This window comes from Nicotiana sylvestris, chromosome 2, assembly GCF_000393655.2.
Source record: "Nicotiana sylvestris chromosome 2, ASM39365v2, whole genome shotgun sequence".
In the NCBI taxonomy this organism is placed as follows: domain Eukaryota; kingdom Viridiplantae; phylum Streptophyta; class Magnoliopsida; order Solanales; family Solanaceae; genus Nicotiana; species Nicotiana sylvestris.
In genome coordinates this window covers 58,354,448-58,372,850 of record NC_091058.1, presented here as the reverse complement: position 1 = coordinate 58,372,850, position 18,403 = coordinate 58,354,448, and positions in this window count along the sequence as shown.

Here is an 18,403-nt window from a genome sequence, read left to right as displayed (position 1 = left end):
CTGTATTGATTTATTACTTGAACTCAGTCCTGTTGTTTTCTACTATTTTATGGCTCAGCCACTTTTACTCAGTTTTGAGACTTAATTGATATTTTTAAATAATGTTTTGTATTGAGAACTACAGTTTTACTAATGCTCGAGGGGCTTGTGATGATTTTCGGACTAACTGCGACCGAGGGCCAGATGTGAGGATACACTGAGTGATATGAGGCCAAGGGCCTGCGATACATTTATACGCCACGAGGTGGCTTGAGTGATGTGAGGCCGAGTGTCGAGTGATGTGAGGCTGAGTGCCGAGAGATGATGCCACAATGTGGCTTGATATAGCGCTTGGGCCTAAAGGCGCCCCTCCAGAGTTTGCACACCCCCAGTGAGCGCGGGTACCCATTGTGATTTGAGAGTGTGTCCGAGGGGCTAATATTGTTCTGAGAGTGAGCCCGAGGGGCTGATATTGTTCTGAGAGTGAGCCCTAGGGGATGGTACTTTTCTGAGAGATACCCGAGGGGCGAACCTTTATGTGTTCATCTTTCACATTTCCTTGTCATTTTACCTGTTATACTATGGTATTTGTGCCCGAGGGGCGAATGTTCTGTGTTTATCGGCACTAATTATTTTGCATTCATTTGCGTAACTGTTGAAAAAGTCATTTTCAAAAGAGGTTTAAAACTGAGCTAAGATGTTTCTAATGATTTCACAGATTCATTGCTTTTCTCAAATGTTTTACACTGCTTCTATACAACAAATTGATTTGCATTCGTGATTTCTTACTGCTCAGTTGTTATTTACCTTTATTACTCACTGAGTTGGAGTACTCACTTTACTCCCTGCACCTTGTGTGCAGATCCAAGTATTTATACACTCGGTAGCGGGTTTTGGATAATCGGTGGCAGAGCTATCGAAGTTTAGCAAGGTGGCTGCCAGTGTTCGCAGCACCATTTCTCTCCCTTTTTGCTCATCAGTCCTATTTTTTATATTTCAGACCTTGTAGTTGTATTTATACTCTAATAGATGCTCGTGACTTGTGACACCCCGATTAGGGCTATGTCGGGATGGTTTCTTCTTATCTATATTTCCACGAATTATTGCTACTAAATCATGCTTTAAACTGTTTTATGGTAATTAACTGCTTAAAGAAGTGTACCGTATTGGACTGGCTGGCCTTGTCTCCACGAGAGGCGCCATCACGACAGGTTTCGGGGTTAGGGTCGTGACAAGTTGGTATCAGAGCCTAGGTTACATAGGTCTCACGAGTCATGAGTAAGTTTAGTAAAGTCTTACGGATCGGTACGGAGACATCTGTATTTATCCTCGAGAGGCTGCAGAACCTTTAGGAAAAACTTCACATTCTTGAATTCTTATTATGCGTCCTTGATTCAGCTTGAAAAGTAACTCTTGAAATTTCTTCCACGCATTCGCATGCGCGCTCAGTGTCAGATATGCTTTGATGGCTTATGATCCCCTGATCGAGGGGCAAGATGTGATCTCTGTGAGTTTTATGTGAGGCCAGTCTGGAGGACTTGAGGCCGGATCTTTGCCTATAGCTTGAGCACCGAGGTGCTGATTGTGTGAGCAAGTGTTTTGAACATATATGTTCGGTATCGTCCCTATTAGTGGAAGTGACGGTTGGATAACTATGTGATGAGTATGTTAGTATTGCGAGATGTATCTATATGACTTGTAAGTGATGAGGAAGCTCTGCTGGAGGATAGAAGAATTATTAGGTGCTTGATTTTCATATTTATTCTAGGTGTAGCCCCGAGTTATGGGCTTATGAAGGATCTTTCAATGTTTCCTAGCTAAGAGTGAAGTAAATTTCATGTTTCGGTATGAGTTCAGACTCAAGAAGACTAAGTAACTGCGTACGGTTTGTGACGGTGGAAGGTATACAAAAATGTTAATTGAAGGCAAAACAAGTGGGTTATCTCCTGCGAAGAATTCTGGGGTTGTTTGACTCTTATGTGACTGTTAGAAGATCTCATGCGTAAGTGGAATGTAAGTGTTGAAATTTGAATGTTGGGTCGCTTAAGAGAGGGGGCTTAACTATTGCGAGAATAAGTTCGAGATTTGCCGATGATTTAAGTACTAGATGATCTGTGTTTTCAAAAGCTTGCAAAGGATCTGAGTTTAATCTCACTATGGTATTTTGGCATCAATAGAGTATAGGTGTTATGAGTTATTGAGTGTATTTTGATCCATGGCTTTGAGCCAAGTGGGGGAGTTTGCTGTGAGTGGTCGATTGCACAGTTAGGGGCTATGTTGGTTCCAGTTTGAGGTGTACAGGTGAATCAGTTATGGCTTGCGGAAATCGAGACCGAGGATGGCTCGAGTAAAGAAAACATTTTGACAAAGGTTATATTATGCTTCATAGGGTAAGAAAATCACGGGATGTCTTAAGTTGTGGTTGGCAAGGAATGCTCGGTGCATAGAGCAGGAAGTTGCTTGGTTGTATTGGGGTGAGGATCTCCTTCTGCGGTGTCGGAGTGTCAATGAGGCACGGGCGGTTCCGTTCGTTGGGTCAAGTAAATTGTTGTTTGAATAAGAGCGAATGACTCTCGAGAATAGTTCAAATGTGTTCAAGATTCTACAGGGAGCAATAGGGTATTTTACAGTTGTATATGCGGTTAGAAACTGAGTTTTTATTGGAAGGGGTCAAGACTTGTGATATTTCTATGTTACTTATAGGATTCTATGTATCCATATTAGGAAAGTAAAGGTAACCGAGTTAGATTCGCAGGAAGCTCTTCAAAGTAAAGTATTCTGGGATGTGGTGTTTCTGGAAATATTTGAGAGAGTATTCAGCGGCTTATTGGTCTTAGACAGTGTGGTTTTATGCTTGGGTCTCGTGTGGTAAGCCGGGGTTGAGGCATTGTGGTGCTACAACAAGAGGGAATATCCAGTTGAAGATGAATCAAATGGAAATTTCGATAGATGGAGTAGCTTGATAGTAGACCGGACCGGTAGGGTAAGGATATTATTAATTCCGTGTGTGTGTTCGAGGTAATGGGTTCTTGCAGGTATTTTGCAGCAATGCTCTTAAGTTTTGATGGCTTGCTTAGCTTGGTCGAGTTAGAAGGATTCAGTCCTGGCAGGTCTGATTTGTGCAAAGTGGACTCGGAGAGTTCCTTATGGTTTTTACCGCGGTTTGGAGATGTACATTTTCAATGGGCATGTGGAGCATGGGATGTATAGTGATTTTTCTTCTAGATGGGACCGATGGAAAGTTCTTGACTAGTTGAGTACGTATATGTCTGTGGCTCGGAAGGGAGATGAAGTTCTCATGTTATCCTAGGATGGTATGGTATATGCGGTATGTTGTACGAACCGAGATTTGTGTGTGTAAGGTTACAGTTCAGTTCTGAAAGGAAGTTCATGAAACTCTTATGCAGCGGGTAGCCTCAAATGATTAAGGAAATGGCATTGCTAATTAGAAATAATTTGTCAAGAGTATATGTTTCAGGAAAGGCAATGTGATTAAGTTGATGGCACTTTGGTAGTATTGCAGCACTTTCTCATTAGATCGACTGCTGACATTCGAGTTTGCTTGGGGGCACGGAGGAATATTTGAATATCTCCTATGGAGTGATTTGGTATTTGAGGTATGGTATGTGTTCGGATGGCGGAATTGGGATCAGGTATGATGATTCGTGTGCTATATGGAGTTGGAGACTGGAGTCCTCATGTTCAGGCTATGTTGCGGTTGTGAGTTGCGTGTGTCGGTACTGTGTAGTGACTATCGGGGTTTGGAGACCCGAGCGGATCTTTTGTTGCTTGGTATGTTAGCTTTGGAAGTGATATTGGGTTTAGACTGGTTGTATCTGTGTTGTGTCATTCTGGACTATTGCGCTAAGGCGGCGCTATTGGCTATGCCGGAAAATTCTACGAATTGAGTGGCGATGTTCGGTGGATTATGTCCCATTGGAGGAATTTTACATGCCAAAGACCCATCGGACGGCTGGGAAGGATTTGTCTTTCTTACTTGGGCTCTTGTGATGAGTGTCAGTGGTGAGGATCCTTATGTTGATTTAGTTCCGGTGGTGAGGGACTTTTCAGATGTGTTTCTTGTGGCCGGGCATATCGTCGGCAGGGTTGTCATTTTCGGTATTGATTTGGTGTCGGGCACCATATTGTATGGCACCGACAGGAGTTATAGTAGTGGAAGGAACAACTTCAGGATTTCCTTGATAAAGAGTTCGTTGGTAGGCCGATGTGGATGCGTGTTCTAACTCGTGTCGGCTGGTTGGCTCCGAATTGCATTATTGAGGGATGTGTCGATTCGACTGTTATTGAGAAAATTGGTGATTCGGGGAGATCTATGAGTTGCCTTTCTGTGTTGAGAGTCGTTATGACTTGTTGGTTATGGGCACATATGGTGTGGTTCTATTGGGGTTCATAGTCGGAGTCGAGCGGGAAGAGTAATGGGATATTGCTCGGTGAATGGCATAACGCTTATGTCCTATCGGGTTTGCGTGGTATATGTTACTTGTTTCACCCTGGGTGTAATGAATTGCTTTGGTTCCATACATCAAGTTGAACTCGAGCATAGTGGCTTGAGGTGGTTCATGTGGAGCAGTGTTTGGATAGAGTCATGCATTGCAACGAAGATTATGTGGAGGTATGATCTTTCGGGTTAGATTCGTGTGTTCTATTTCTATGATGTGAGACGAGTCCTCAGCCTTGTGTTGTGGTGGTTCTAGTGAGCTTGAGGTACAACTCTTTCATTTAAGTCATTTTCATGATTTGAGTATGTTTGGACTGTTGCCTATGGGTGCGTGTATTGCACAAGTTGTGGCTTAGGCCTGTATTGATGTGTCATGTCACCAGAGTAGTATGTTGAAATAGATGAGATTGTTGGGATCATTAATGGATACGAACGGATACGATTTCAACATGTTGGAAGGATACTATCGAGGTTTGGATCGGAAATATGCTATGGTATTTGCCAAAGGAGAAGTGGCTTCATGAATGGTTGATTTGAGAAATAGTTATGGCTCACTGCGTGTTTTAGTTATCATTTGCAGTACATGTAAAAGTGTTGGAATGAAACTTTAGATAATAAGAGGTTTTCTACCGGTACTTGGGGCATTGTATGCAGCTGCTGTGAATGGAAGTTATCGCTACATGTGTTTGAGTTATGTGTTATATCAGATAATTGCACCTGAGGTTGTAGGCATGGGTTATTACAGCTGGTTCGGGCCTATTCAAGGTATAGGTGTGAGATTTTGATCGTATTGATGGTTTCAGAAGTGAAAACGTGATTCTATGGTTATGGGCTAGATGGGGTTGTGTAATTTCAATTTCAATGTGCTATCGGACCTATATGGGATAAGGTGACGTGGGATCACCCCGGGTATATGCATGATAAGGTTATTCAGTGCTTGGTTGGCTTTTAGAACAACTCTGGGCACGTTCGAGGACAAACGTATATTTAAGTGGGGGAGGATGTAACGACCCGACCGGTCGTTTTGAGTTTTTACACATTGATCGCCAGTTCTCGGGCATGACTTGCCTCGTGTGATGTATTATTACTTATGTTAATCATTGGTTTTGGTTTTTAGTGTAATCGGAATGAAATTGGAAGAACAGTTCCCAATTTAAAGCTTAAAATTTGAAAGGTTTGACCAAGATTTGACTTGTTTGTATATGATCTTGGATCGGGATTTTTATGATTTATTTAGCTCCGTTAGGTTATTTGGGACTTAGGAGCGTGATCGGAATGCATTTTGGAAATCCGTGGAAGGTTTAGGCTTGAATTGACGAAATTGAGATTTCGGCGTTTTCCGGTTGATAGGTGAGATTTTGATATAGAGGTCAGAATGAAATTTTGACAGTTGCAGTAGCTTCATTGTGTCATTTGGGATGTGTGTGTAAAATTTCAGGTCATTCGGACATGGTTTGGTTGGGATTTTGATCGAAAGCGTATTTCAGAAGTTTTTGGAAAACTTAGTCTTGAATTCCATGAGTTTTGGATAATTTGATGTTGTTTGAGGTGTTTTGATGATTGGAGCAAGTTTGAATGAGGTTTTAGGATGTGTTTGTGACTTTTGTTGAGGTCCCGGGGGCCTCGGGTGAGTTTCGGGAGGTCAATCGGACCATTTTTGGAGTTGAGAAATTGCAGAAAATCAGTCCAGCAGTTGCCGGTATTTTGGCCTTCGCGTTCGCGAAGTGCTGGGTTCTGGAAGCTACGCGTTCGCGAATGTCTAGGCCGCGTTTGCAAAGGGTTCCTCAGGCTGTTCATTGCGTTCGCGTTATGGTTTACGTGATTGCATATAAGGAATTTAGTCCCAGGCGAATTTCTCATCGCGTTCGCGTTATGATCTCTGTATTCACAGAGGTATATGAGGAAAGGCATCGCGTTCGCGATGTGCGTGTCGCATTCGTATAGAGTAAAAAGTGGTCAACGCGAATTTGTGCATCGCGATCGCGAGGTGTTGACCGCGATCGCGAAGAAGGAAGGGTCAGACCTAGGCAAAATATTTTAAGTCATTTCATCTGCGATTTTAGGGCTCATTTTCCCCATTGTTGACCATTTTGAGAGCTTTTTAGTGGGGATTAAAGAGGGATTCAAGGAGAATCGACTGGAGGTAATAATGTTGAACCTAAAACATGATTCTATTGTGAAATTAACCTAGAAATTCTTGGAACTTAAGCTAAAAATGGAAGAACTAGGGCTTGGGATTTTGAACTTTTGAATTTTTGAATTTCGATTTCAAGGACCATTTGAGGTCGTATTTGGGAACTTTTGATATGTATGAACTCATAGGGTGATAAGAAATCTAATAATGTGAAATTTTTTGAGTTTCGAGAAGTGGGCCCGGGGCTCGGGTTTTGCAAATTTCGGAAATTTTTGGTATTTTTCGATTGTTTTCGCTTGGGCTTTGTCCCCTTAGCATATTATGATGTATTCGTTCTGATTTTGGATAGATTCGACGCGCATGGAGGCCGATTTGTGGGTCAAAGGCATCGCGAGCTAGAGATTTTTTCGGTTCGAGGTGAGTAATGATTGTAAATGATTTCCTGAGGGTTTGAAACCCCGGATTGCACACCGTAGTGCTATATTGAGGTGAGACACGCGCTTGATGATGAGCGTGGGGTCGTTTACTATTGGAGATTGTGACTTGGTCCATCCCGATTGATGTTTTTACCGTGTATTTGACTAAATCTTATTTGTTATCATCATGATTTGGGTTGATTGCCATATTTGGGCTTCATGCCAACTATTTGAACCCTTCAGGGATTTTTATCACTATTTCCTCATTGTATTGATTAATTACTTGAACTCAATCCTGTTATTTTCTACTATTTTACGACTCAGCCACTTTTACTTAGTTTTGAGACTTAATTGATATTTCTAAATGATGTTTTGGGCTGAGAACTACTGTTTTACTAATGCCCGTGGGGCTTATGATGATTTTCGGACTCAGTGCGCCCGGGGGCCAGATGTGAGGATACACTGAGTGATATGAGGCCGAGGGCCTGAGATACATTTATACACCACGAGGTGGCTTGAGTGATGTGAGGCCGAGTGCCGAGTGATGTGGCCACAAGGTGGCTTGATATAACGCTTGGGCCGTAAGGGGCCCCTCCAGAATCTGCACACCCCAGTGAGCACGGGTACCCATTGTGATCTGAGAGGGAGTCCGAGGGGCTGATATTGTTCTGAGAGTGAGCCCGAGGGGCTGATATTGTTCTGAGAGTGAGCCCGAGGAGCTGGTACTGTTCTGAGAGATTGCCCGAGGGGCGAACCTTTATGTGTTCATCTTTCACATTTAATTGTCATTTTACCTGTTATACTGTGGTATTTGTGCCCGAGAGGCGGATGTTTTGTGCTTATCGACACTAACTGTTTTGCATTCATTTGCGTAACTGTTGAAAAAGTCATTTTCAAAAGAGGTTTTAAACTGAGCTAAGATGTTTCTAAAGATTTCACAGCTTCATTGCTTTTCTCAAAGGTTTTACATTACTTCTATACAACATGTTGATTTGCATTATGTGATTTTTTACTGCTCAATTGTTATTTACCTTTATTATTCACTGAGTTGGAGTACTCACTTTATTTCCTACACCTTGTGTGCAGATGCAGGTATTTATACACCCGGTAGCGGGGTTTGGCTAATCGGTGACAGAGTTATCGGAGTTTAGCAAGGTGGCTGCCAGCGTTCGCATCACCGTTTCTCTCCCTTTTTGCTCATCAGTCCTGTTTTGTATATTTCAGACCTTGTAGTTGTATTTATACTCTAATAGATGCTCGTGACTTGTGACACCCCGGTTAGGGCTGTGTCGGGATGGTTTCTTCTATTGTTATCTATATTTCCGTGAATTATTGCTACTAAATCATGCTTTAAACTGTTTTATAGTAATTAACTGTATAAAGAAGTGTACCGTGTTGGACTGGCTGGCCTTGTCTCCACGAGAGACGCCATCACGACCGGGTTCGGGGTTAGGGTCGTGACAAAATATTTATGTGGAAAAGGTTAATCCAATGAAACCATATAGGCGAGGGAGTTTAGAAAGTGAAAATAACCATTATTTTTGCTGAAACACGGAAAATTCTAGCATAATATGCTGGATTATGGAATTCATGCGTATAAATTTTCAGTATATTATGTTGGAACTCGAACATACATTATGAAATTCCAACACATTATATTGAAATCTCAAATATAAAAAATTCGAAACTCCAACATAAAATGTCAGATTTGATGAGCTTTGGTTTATGGGGAACAGTTGATTAGGCGTGGTTAAAATTTTTAAAGGCAGCATATTTGAAAATTTTGCAAAAAAATAGAGTAAAGGCTATAAATAGTTTTAAAGGTAGTAAATCAGGAATTTTTCCTTGTTATTTTGTTAGTTATAGAGTTATAGGTCTCGAATTTGGCGAAAAAATGGCATATACATAGATTATTGACATACATGAATTTAAAAATATCAAAAGGATGTTGGTTCACATTTGGGATTTTTATAGAAAAGACTTTAGTCAAAGTCATTAATTTTAAAGGTAAAAATAATATATCACATTGAGAAAACACGGGGAGTTCAAAGTTCTCTAGAACTACCTATATTCAAACGTGTTACATTTTATCCGCAAGAGATTACTCCTGAACACACGCTGGCTTATCATTTGAGTTTTAAACATGTATTTTTTGCATTTACGAAGCTATACGAGATGCCATTCACTTAAATCAAGTAGATATATGATTAAGGACATAGTGTTGGTTTTTTGAAGAAAAAAGAATCTGGTTGTTATGATGTGGAAAGAAAGTCAAACCGCACCAATTTCCTATAACTAACTAACTGTGTACAACTTTCGAATTCACAGCAATACAGTCTGTGCTGCACAAAAAGAATTGCATTCTATCATCAGATAATACTAATCTGTAATCTCTATGCTTAGGTGAAAGAAAAGACTCTATTCAACTCTTGACTTTGGTTAAGAATTAAAGAGAAGAAGCAAAAGAGAACATCATTCATCATTCAATATTTTCTCTTAGGCTGTGCTATGAGATCGTTGAGTTAAGTAATTGTCAGCCATGATAAATAATGACTATTTTGGGTATATGTATTCATGCATCAGCTAAGTGCAATATCCAAATGAATTAACACATATCATTCTTGTGTGTAGTTTTGTTCAATGAGTGGAATTTTGTTTGTTTTTGGCAATTCAAGTACATATTGGGCCCAAATGCACCATGGTTTCTCCTTGCATTTTGATTCAACTGAATTAAGTTTTCTTCTGAATGCTTTCACATTACACCAAGGTGATTCCGCTTGTTCTAGCTAGAACCTCTTTTCTTCCTTAAGGTCACGTTTAATTTCGTGTTCGCAATGTCACGACCCTGGTTCGCCCTCCGTGAACCATCGTGATGGCACCTAGTCCTCTACGACTAGGTAAGCCTAAATTGTGGAAGATAACCAAAGTGCGGAATAAAAACAAATTAAAACAGAATGAAGAGTGATAAAATAGTATCTAAGAGTGCCGCTCGGCATACACAATATTTAACTTTCAGAAACCAATACATATCTCCAAGACCCAAAACCCATGAATCACCGGCTAAGGATCACTACACAGTATTCTAACTCCAGAATATCTAAAAAGGAAAACAAATACAGAAGGGCAAATGTTTAGAAGCTAGAATAGAAAGAGACTCCTCGGTCTGCGGACGCTGCATATATACCTCGAAGAAGCTGGAGCAGTCGCCTCGCCTCGAGGGTGATAGGACTGAGTCGCAGTACCTGGATCTGCACATGAATAACATGCGCAGAAGGGGCATGGGTACACCACAACGGTACTCAGTAAGTGCCAAGCCTAAACTCAGTCGGATAATGACGAGGAATGTCAGGTCCCTACTGAGATAAAATAAAGAATATAAGGCATGACAGTATAAAAAAAGCAGTACAGTTGAAAACTAACGATAAGAATCTAATACAGGAAAACAATGAATTCAATAACTGGAACAGAGGCAAACACAATCACAGGGAAAAATACTGGGGGATCTCTCAGTATCCCGAGGATCTCTCGGTATCCTCAATATGTGCTAGGGATCTCTTGGTATCCCGAGGATCTCTCGGTATCCTCAATATGTGCTAGGGATCTCTTGGTATCCTCAATATTCATGCCGGGGATCTCTCGGTATTCCACACCTCAGTTCAAGTCATAAATATGTGCAGGGGATCTCCCGGGATGCCGTTCCGTAGTCCCAAAGTATAACACACAACAACAACATAATAATACTCAATTAAGCTCAATTTCGTATCAAGTAAACAAGTAATTCTAATCTAACATGCTTCACATAATTCAATTAAGGCAGTTTAAGTAAATAAATAGTTAAGTCAATTAGACATGCTTTTTCTAAGCTAACAACAGGTTTAAATTGCAAGTAAAATGAAATAGGAAAAGGAACACAATTGAAATTACGTAAAGAAAACTTTTTGACAATTAGCTCAAGTACGCACTCGTCACCTCACGTATAAGGCATTTCAAATATCAAATATACTGAATCCTAAGGAGAAGGTCCCCCACACAAGGATAGACAAGCAACTTACCTCGAATCGGCTCAAAATCAACCCGAAACCACGCTCTTGCCACAAGTACTCGACTCCAAATGACCCAAATCTATTCAATTCAATTGCATAATGTAAAAAATACTTCAAATAACTGATTCTACAAATAAATTCTAAGCTAATACGTGAAATTATGTAAAGTGACCAAAACGCCCCTCAGGCCCACATCTCGAAATCGGGTAAAATTTATATTTTCAGAATCCTCACACTCTCCCGAGTTCATACATACCAAAATTATCCAAATCTAAGGTAAATTCGTAATCAAAAGTCGAATTCTAGGTCTAAGAACTTCCTTCCAACCTTTCCCCAATTTTCATTTCCAATCCGAAATTAAATGATGAATTCATGTTTAGATTAATGGGTTACAAGAAAAAGGAGTTAAGAATCATTACCCAATCGATATCTCTAAAAATCCCTCAAAATCTCGCTCAAATCCAAGCTCCCAAACTCTAGTTTTGATAAAAATGGCTAAACCATCGACTTTGAAATTTTATATCTGCCCAGGTAAATCCTTCTTCGCGAACACGGAAGGACCCTCGCATTCGCGAAGCACAACTTTGCTTGTCCCAGATGTCCTTCATCGTGAACGCGATACCCCCTGTCACGAACGCGGTAGCAAACATCCCCCTCCTACGCGAACGTGGGACTCTCTTACGACCTCTTAGCTTCGCGATCGCGAGACCATCATCGCGGACGCGAAGCGTTAAGCTTCCACCACACCCAGCTCCTCTTCGCGAACGCAAAAAAGGAAACCAGAACTGGAGACCTGCTGCATTTTCTGCAATCCTCTATGTCCAAAAATGACCCGTTGAACATCCGAAACACACCCGAGGCCCCCCGAGACCTCAACCTAACCTGCCAATCAATTCTAAAACATCATTAAAACTTGTTCCAACCTTCGGAACACTCAAAACAACATCAAAACACCTATTTTTTCATCGGATTCAAGCCTAAGAATTTCCAAAACTCTAAAAATACGCTTTCGATCAAAAAGTCTATCAAACCTCGTCCGAATGACCTGAAATTTTGCACACGCGTCACATTAAACACTATAGAGCTGCTCTAATTTCCGGAATTCCATTCCGACCCTCGAATCAAAATCTCACTATCGAACTGGAAACCTTAAAAATTCTACTTTCGGCATTTCAAGCCTAAATTAGCTACGGACCTCCAAAACACAATCCGAACATGCCCTTATGCCCGAAATCACCCAACGGAGCTAACAGAGCCATCAGATTTCCGTTCCGAGGCCTTCTTCACACTGTTCCGACTATGGTCAACTTTCAAATACTTAAGCTCTCATTTAGGGATTAAGTGTCCCAAACTCTCCGAAACTCAAAATCGAACATCCCGGCAAATCAAAATAGCAGAAATAAACTTGGGGAAAGTAGTTAATAGGGGATCGGGGTGTTAATTCTTAAGATGACCGGTCGGGTCATCACATCCTCCTACATTTAAAGATTCGTTCATACTCGAACGAGCATAAAGACATACCTGAAGTAGTGAAAAGATGAGGGTAATAGTTGCGCATATCCTGCTCGGTCTCCCATGTTGCCTCCTCGAGCGGCTGACCCCGCCACTGAACCTTCATAGATGCAATGTTCTTTGACATCAGCTTTCTAACCTGCCTATCCAATATTGCCACTGGCTCCTCAACATAGGATAGATCCTTGTCCAACTGGACTGAATTGAAATCCAACACGTGCGACAAATCATCGTGATACCTCTGGAGCATCGAAACATGAAATACCGGATGAACTCCTGCCAAGCTGGGAGGTAAAGCAAGCTGATAAGCAACCTCCCCAACATGCCTCAATATCTCAAAAGGACCAATAAACCTTAGACTCAACTTCCCTTTCTTCCCAAATCTCATAATGCCCTTCATAGGCGAAACCTGAAGTAGAATCCGCTTTCCAACCATATAGGAAACATCACGAACCTTCCGGTCTATGTAACTCTTCTGTCTGGATTGGGCTGTACAAAGTCTATCCTAAAACACCTTAACCTTCTCCGAAGAATCCTGAACCAAGTCTGTGCCAAACAATCTATCCCCACCCGGCTCAAACCAACCCACCGGGGATCTACACCATATCCCATATAAAGCCTCATACGCTGCCACTTGAATACTGGACCGATAGCTATTATTGTAAGAAAACTCTACCAGTGGCAAGAAATGATCCCAAGACCCTCCAAACTCAATCACACACACACGGAGCATATCCTCAAGAACCAGAATAGTGCGCTCGGACTGTCTGTCCGTTTGAGGGTGAAATGATGTACACAACTCTACCCGAGTACCCAACTCATGCTGAACGACCCTCCAGAATCGTGATGTGAACTGAGTACCTCTATCTGAAATGATGGACACTGGAATACCGTGCAGAGGAACAATCTCCCGGATATAGATCTCCGCCAACCAATCCGAGGAATAAGTAGTACACACAGGAATAAAGTAAGCGAACTTGGTCAGTCGATCCACAATCACCCAAATAGCATCGAACTTTCTTAAAGTCCGTGGGAGCCCAACTACAAAGTGTATGGTGATCCGCTCCCACTTCCACTCTGGAATCTCTATCTGCTGAAGTAACCCACCTAGTCTCTGGTGCTTACTTCACCTTCTGACAATTGAGGCACCAAGTTACAAATCCAACTATATCCTTCTTCATCTGCCTCCACCAGTAGTGTAGCCTAAATCCTAATACATCTCCGCGGCACCCGGATGGATGGAATACCGCAAACTATGTGCCTCCTCTAGAATCAACTCTCGAAGCACATCGACATTGGGTACACAAATCCGACCCTGCATCCTCAACACCCCATCATCACCAATAGTCACATCTCTGGCATCACCGTGCTAAACCTTGTCCTTGTGGACAAGCAAATGAGGGTCATCATACTGACGCTCCCTGATACGATCAAAAAGGAAGACCGAGAAACCACGTAAGCTAGAACCCGACTGGGCTCCGAAAGATCCAATCTCACAAACTGGCTGGCTAAGGCCTGAACATCCATCGCCATAGGCCTCTCCGATGCTGGCAAATAAGCCAAACTCCCCAAACACTCTGCCCGGTGACTCAAAGCATCGGCCACCACATTGGCCTTGCCCGGGTGATATAAAATAGTGATGTCATAGTCCTTAAACACCTCTAACCACCTCCTCTGGCGAAAATTGAGATCCTTTTACTTAAACAGGTGCTGCAAGCTCCGGTGGTTAGTATAAATCTCATAGGGAGCCCCGTATAAATAATGGCGCCAAATCTTTAGGGCGTGAACAATGGTAGCTAACTCAAGGTCATGAATATGGTAGTGCTTCTCATGTATCTTCAACTGCCTAGATGCATAGGCAATCACCCTACCTTCATGCATCAACCCCGCTCTGAGACCAATCCTCGAGGCATCACAATAAACCGTATAAGACCCCGAACCTGTAGGCAATGTCAAAACTGGGGCTGTAGTCAAAGCTGTCTTGAGCTTCTAAAAGCTCGCCTCACACTCTTTTGTCCACTAGAACGGAGCACCCTTCTGGGTCAACCTGGTCATAGGGGCTGCAGTTGATAAAAATCCCTCCACAAAACGACGGTAGTAGCCTGCCAAGCTAAGGAAACTGCGGATCTCGATAGCTGAGGATGGTTTGGGGCAACTCTGCACGGCCTCTATCTTCTTCGGATCCACCTGAATACCCTTACTCGATACCACGTGGCCTAAGAATGCCATTGAATCCAACCAAAACTCACATTTCGAGAACTTAGCATATAACTTCTTCTTTCTTAGAGTCTGAAGCATAGTCCTTAGGTGCTGCTCATGATCTTCCCGACTCCGGGAATACATAGAATATCATTAATAAAGACAATGAAAAACGAGTCGAGATACAGACAGAACACACTGTGCATCAAATGCATAAAGGCTGCTGGGGCATTGGTCAGCCCAAATGACATAACAAGGAACTCGTAATGACCATACCAAGTCCTGAAAGCAATCTTCGGGATATCTGGCTCCTAAATCTTCAACTGATGGTAACCTGAGCACAAATCAATCTTAGAAAACACCCGTGCGCCCTGAAGCTGGTCAAACAGATCATCAATACGAGGAAAAGTATAACGGTTCTTCACTGTAACATTGTTCAACTGGCGATAATCAATATACATACGCATAGAACCATCCTTTTTCTTCACAAACAAGATAGGAGCACCCTAAGGTGATACACTGGACCGAATAAAACCCTTGTCAAGCAATTCTTGTAACTTATCCTTTAACTCCTTCAACTCAGGAGGAGCCATACGATACAATGGAATAGAAATGGACTGAGTGACCGGCAACAAATAACTGCCAAAATCAATATCTCTATTAGGCCGCATGCCTGGAAGGTCATCTGGAAACACATCGGGAAAATCCCGTACTACTGGGACTGAATCAACTGAAGGGATATCAATACTGACATCTCTCACATAAGCGGAATACGTGTCACACCCCTTCTCAACCATACGCTGAGCTTTAAGAAAAGAAATAACTCTACTGGGAGTGTGATCTAAAGTACCCCTCCACTTAATATGCGGTACCCCTGGCATAGCCAACGTCACGATTTTGGCGTGACAATCAAGAATAGCATAATGGGGCGACAACCAGTCCATGCCCATGATAATGTCAAAATCTACCATGCTGAGCAACAATAGATCGGCTCTAGTCTCAAAACCACTAAGATCAACCAAACACGACCGATAAACGCGGTTCACAATAAGAGAATCTCCCATAGGAGTAGAAACATAAACAAGGTAACTCAAACAATCCAGAGATACACCCAAATGCGAAGCAAAATAAGAAGACACATAAGAATAAGTGGATCCTGGATCGAATAGAACCGATGCATCTCTATGACAAACTAGTATAATACCTATGATGACAGAATTGGAGGCAACAACCTCGGTACAGGCAGGAAAGGCATAGTATCGGTCCTGGCCTCCCCCTTTAGGGCAACCTCTGCCTCCCCGACCTCCACCTCTGGCTGGCTGAGCAGGTGAGGTAGCAACTAGAGCTATAACCATAGCCGGAGAACTCTGTGGGGCACGCTGTGGCTGAGAACTCTGTGAAGGTGCATTCCTCCCAAATATAGGGCAATCCCTCACCACATGACATGTGTCACCACACTAAAAATAAGCTCTAGTAGGACGTGGTGGTTATGACTGACTCGAGCTAGGTCTACTGAACTGACCTCTGAAAGCACCACGCACAGGAGGCGTGCTAGATACCGGAGGTGCATAATAAGGCTCCTTAGGTCTAGGAGGAGCTGGAATACCACTGGCTGCTGGAAGAGCTGAATGAACAGGGTGACTCATATAACCCCTACCATGACAACCTGCTGCTGGGGCACCAGCACTAGAGAAATGGCCTGACTCTCAAGACCTCTTGTCCTCCCTATCCTCTCTCTCCCTAGCATGCATACCCTCAATCTTCTTAGCAATGCTCACCACTTGCTGATAAGAAATATCCATCTCCAACTCACGAGCCATGCTAGACCTAATGTTAGGAATAAGGCCCTCAATAAACTGGCGAACCCTCTCGCGAACAGTAGAAACCAAGGCTGGTGCATGCCTAGCCAAACTAGTGTAATAGACAGCATACTCTGTGACAGTCATAGTACCCTGGCGCAAATGCTCAAACACTGCGAGCCATGTGTCCCTGAGGCTCTGAGGAACATACTCTCTCAGGAACAGATCCAAAAACTAAGTCCAAGTCAGTGAAACAGCCTCATCCGGACTGTCTAACTCATAGGTGTGCCACCACTCATACACGACTCCTCGAAGCTGGAAGGTAGTGAAGGAAACCCCACTCGATCTTGATATACCCACGGTACGGAGAATGCGGTAACTCTCATCTAGAAATCCCAGAGCATCCTCCGATGCTATACCGCATAATATGTGAGGCTTGTACCTCTTGAACCTCTTAAGCCTCGGCTGCTCCTCCTCAGAAGTCGTTGCCCTGCCCTCGGACTGAACTGGCACTGTAAGTGGTACAGGAATAATCTCAGAGACCTACTCAACATGAACTCGCTGCTCAGGAGTATGGGCGACGGGAGTCTATACTCCTTCCTCGGCTTGAGATGTAGCTGCAGCAAGGGGAAGCAACCCTGCCTGAGCCAGAGTGGTGTACATGCTCATGAACTGTGCCAGAGTCTCCTGAAGAGCTGGAGTAGTAGTAGTAGTAGGCATGTTGGGTGCCTGGACTCCGGCTGGAACTGCTGGTGGCACCTTAGCCACAACTCGCATAAGTGCTCTGGCTGTACCACGTGCGCGTCCTCGACCTCTACCCCAGCCCCGGCCTCTAACGGCTACAGTAGGGGGCGTGAGTGCCTGATCATCTCGGGTAGCACGCGTCTTCACCATCTGTGAGAGAATATAAGACAGAAGTTTAGAATTGTGATGTCAAAATATCGCACGACAAGGAAATCAAATAAAGTGGAATTTTCCTAATACTTAGATAGCCTCTCATAGATAATACAGATGTCTTCGTATCGATCAGCGTGACTCTAATAAACTGGCTTTGATCCATGACTCTTATGAACCTAGAGCTCTGATATCAACTTGTCATTACCCCGGTTCGCCCTCCGTGAACCATCATGACGACACCTAGTCCTTTATGACTAGGTAAGCCTAAATTGCAGAAGATAACCAAAGTGCAGAATAAAAACAAATTAAAACAGAATAAAAAGTGATAAAATAGTGTATAAGAGTACCGCTCGGCATACACAATATTTAACCCTCAGAAACTAATACATATCTCCAAGACTCGGAAACCTATAAATCACAAGCTAAGGATCACTACATAGTACTCTAACTACAGAATATCTAACAAGGAAAAGAAATGTAGAAGGGAAAACGTTTAAAAGCTAGAATAGAAAGGGACTCCTCGGTCTGTGGACTCGGTAGATATACTTCGAAGTCACTGGATTAGTCACCTCGCCTCAAGGGTGATTGGACTGAGTCGTAGTACGTAGATCTGCAGATGAAAAACATGTGCAGAAGGGGCATGAGTACACCACAGTGGTACTCAGTAAGTGCCAAACATAACCTCAGTCGGGTAGTGATGAGGAAGGTCAGGGCCCTACTGAGAAAAAATAAAGAATATAAGACATGACAGTATAAAATAAGCAGTACAGTTGAAAACTAATGATAAGAATCTAATACAGGAAAACAAGGAATTCAATAACTGAAATAGAGGCAAAAACAATCACAAGGAAATAACCGGAGGATCTCTCAGTATCCCGAGGATCTCTTAGTACCCTCAATATATGCCAAGGATCTCTTGGTATCCCGAGTATCTCTCGGTATCCTCAATATATGCTAGGAATCTC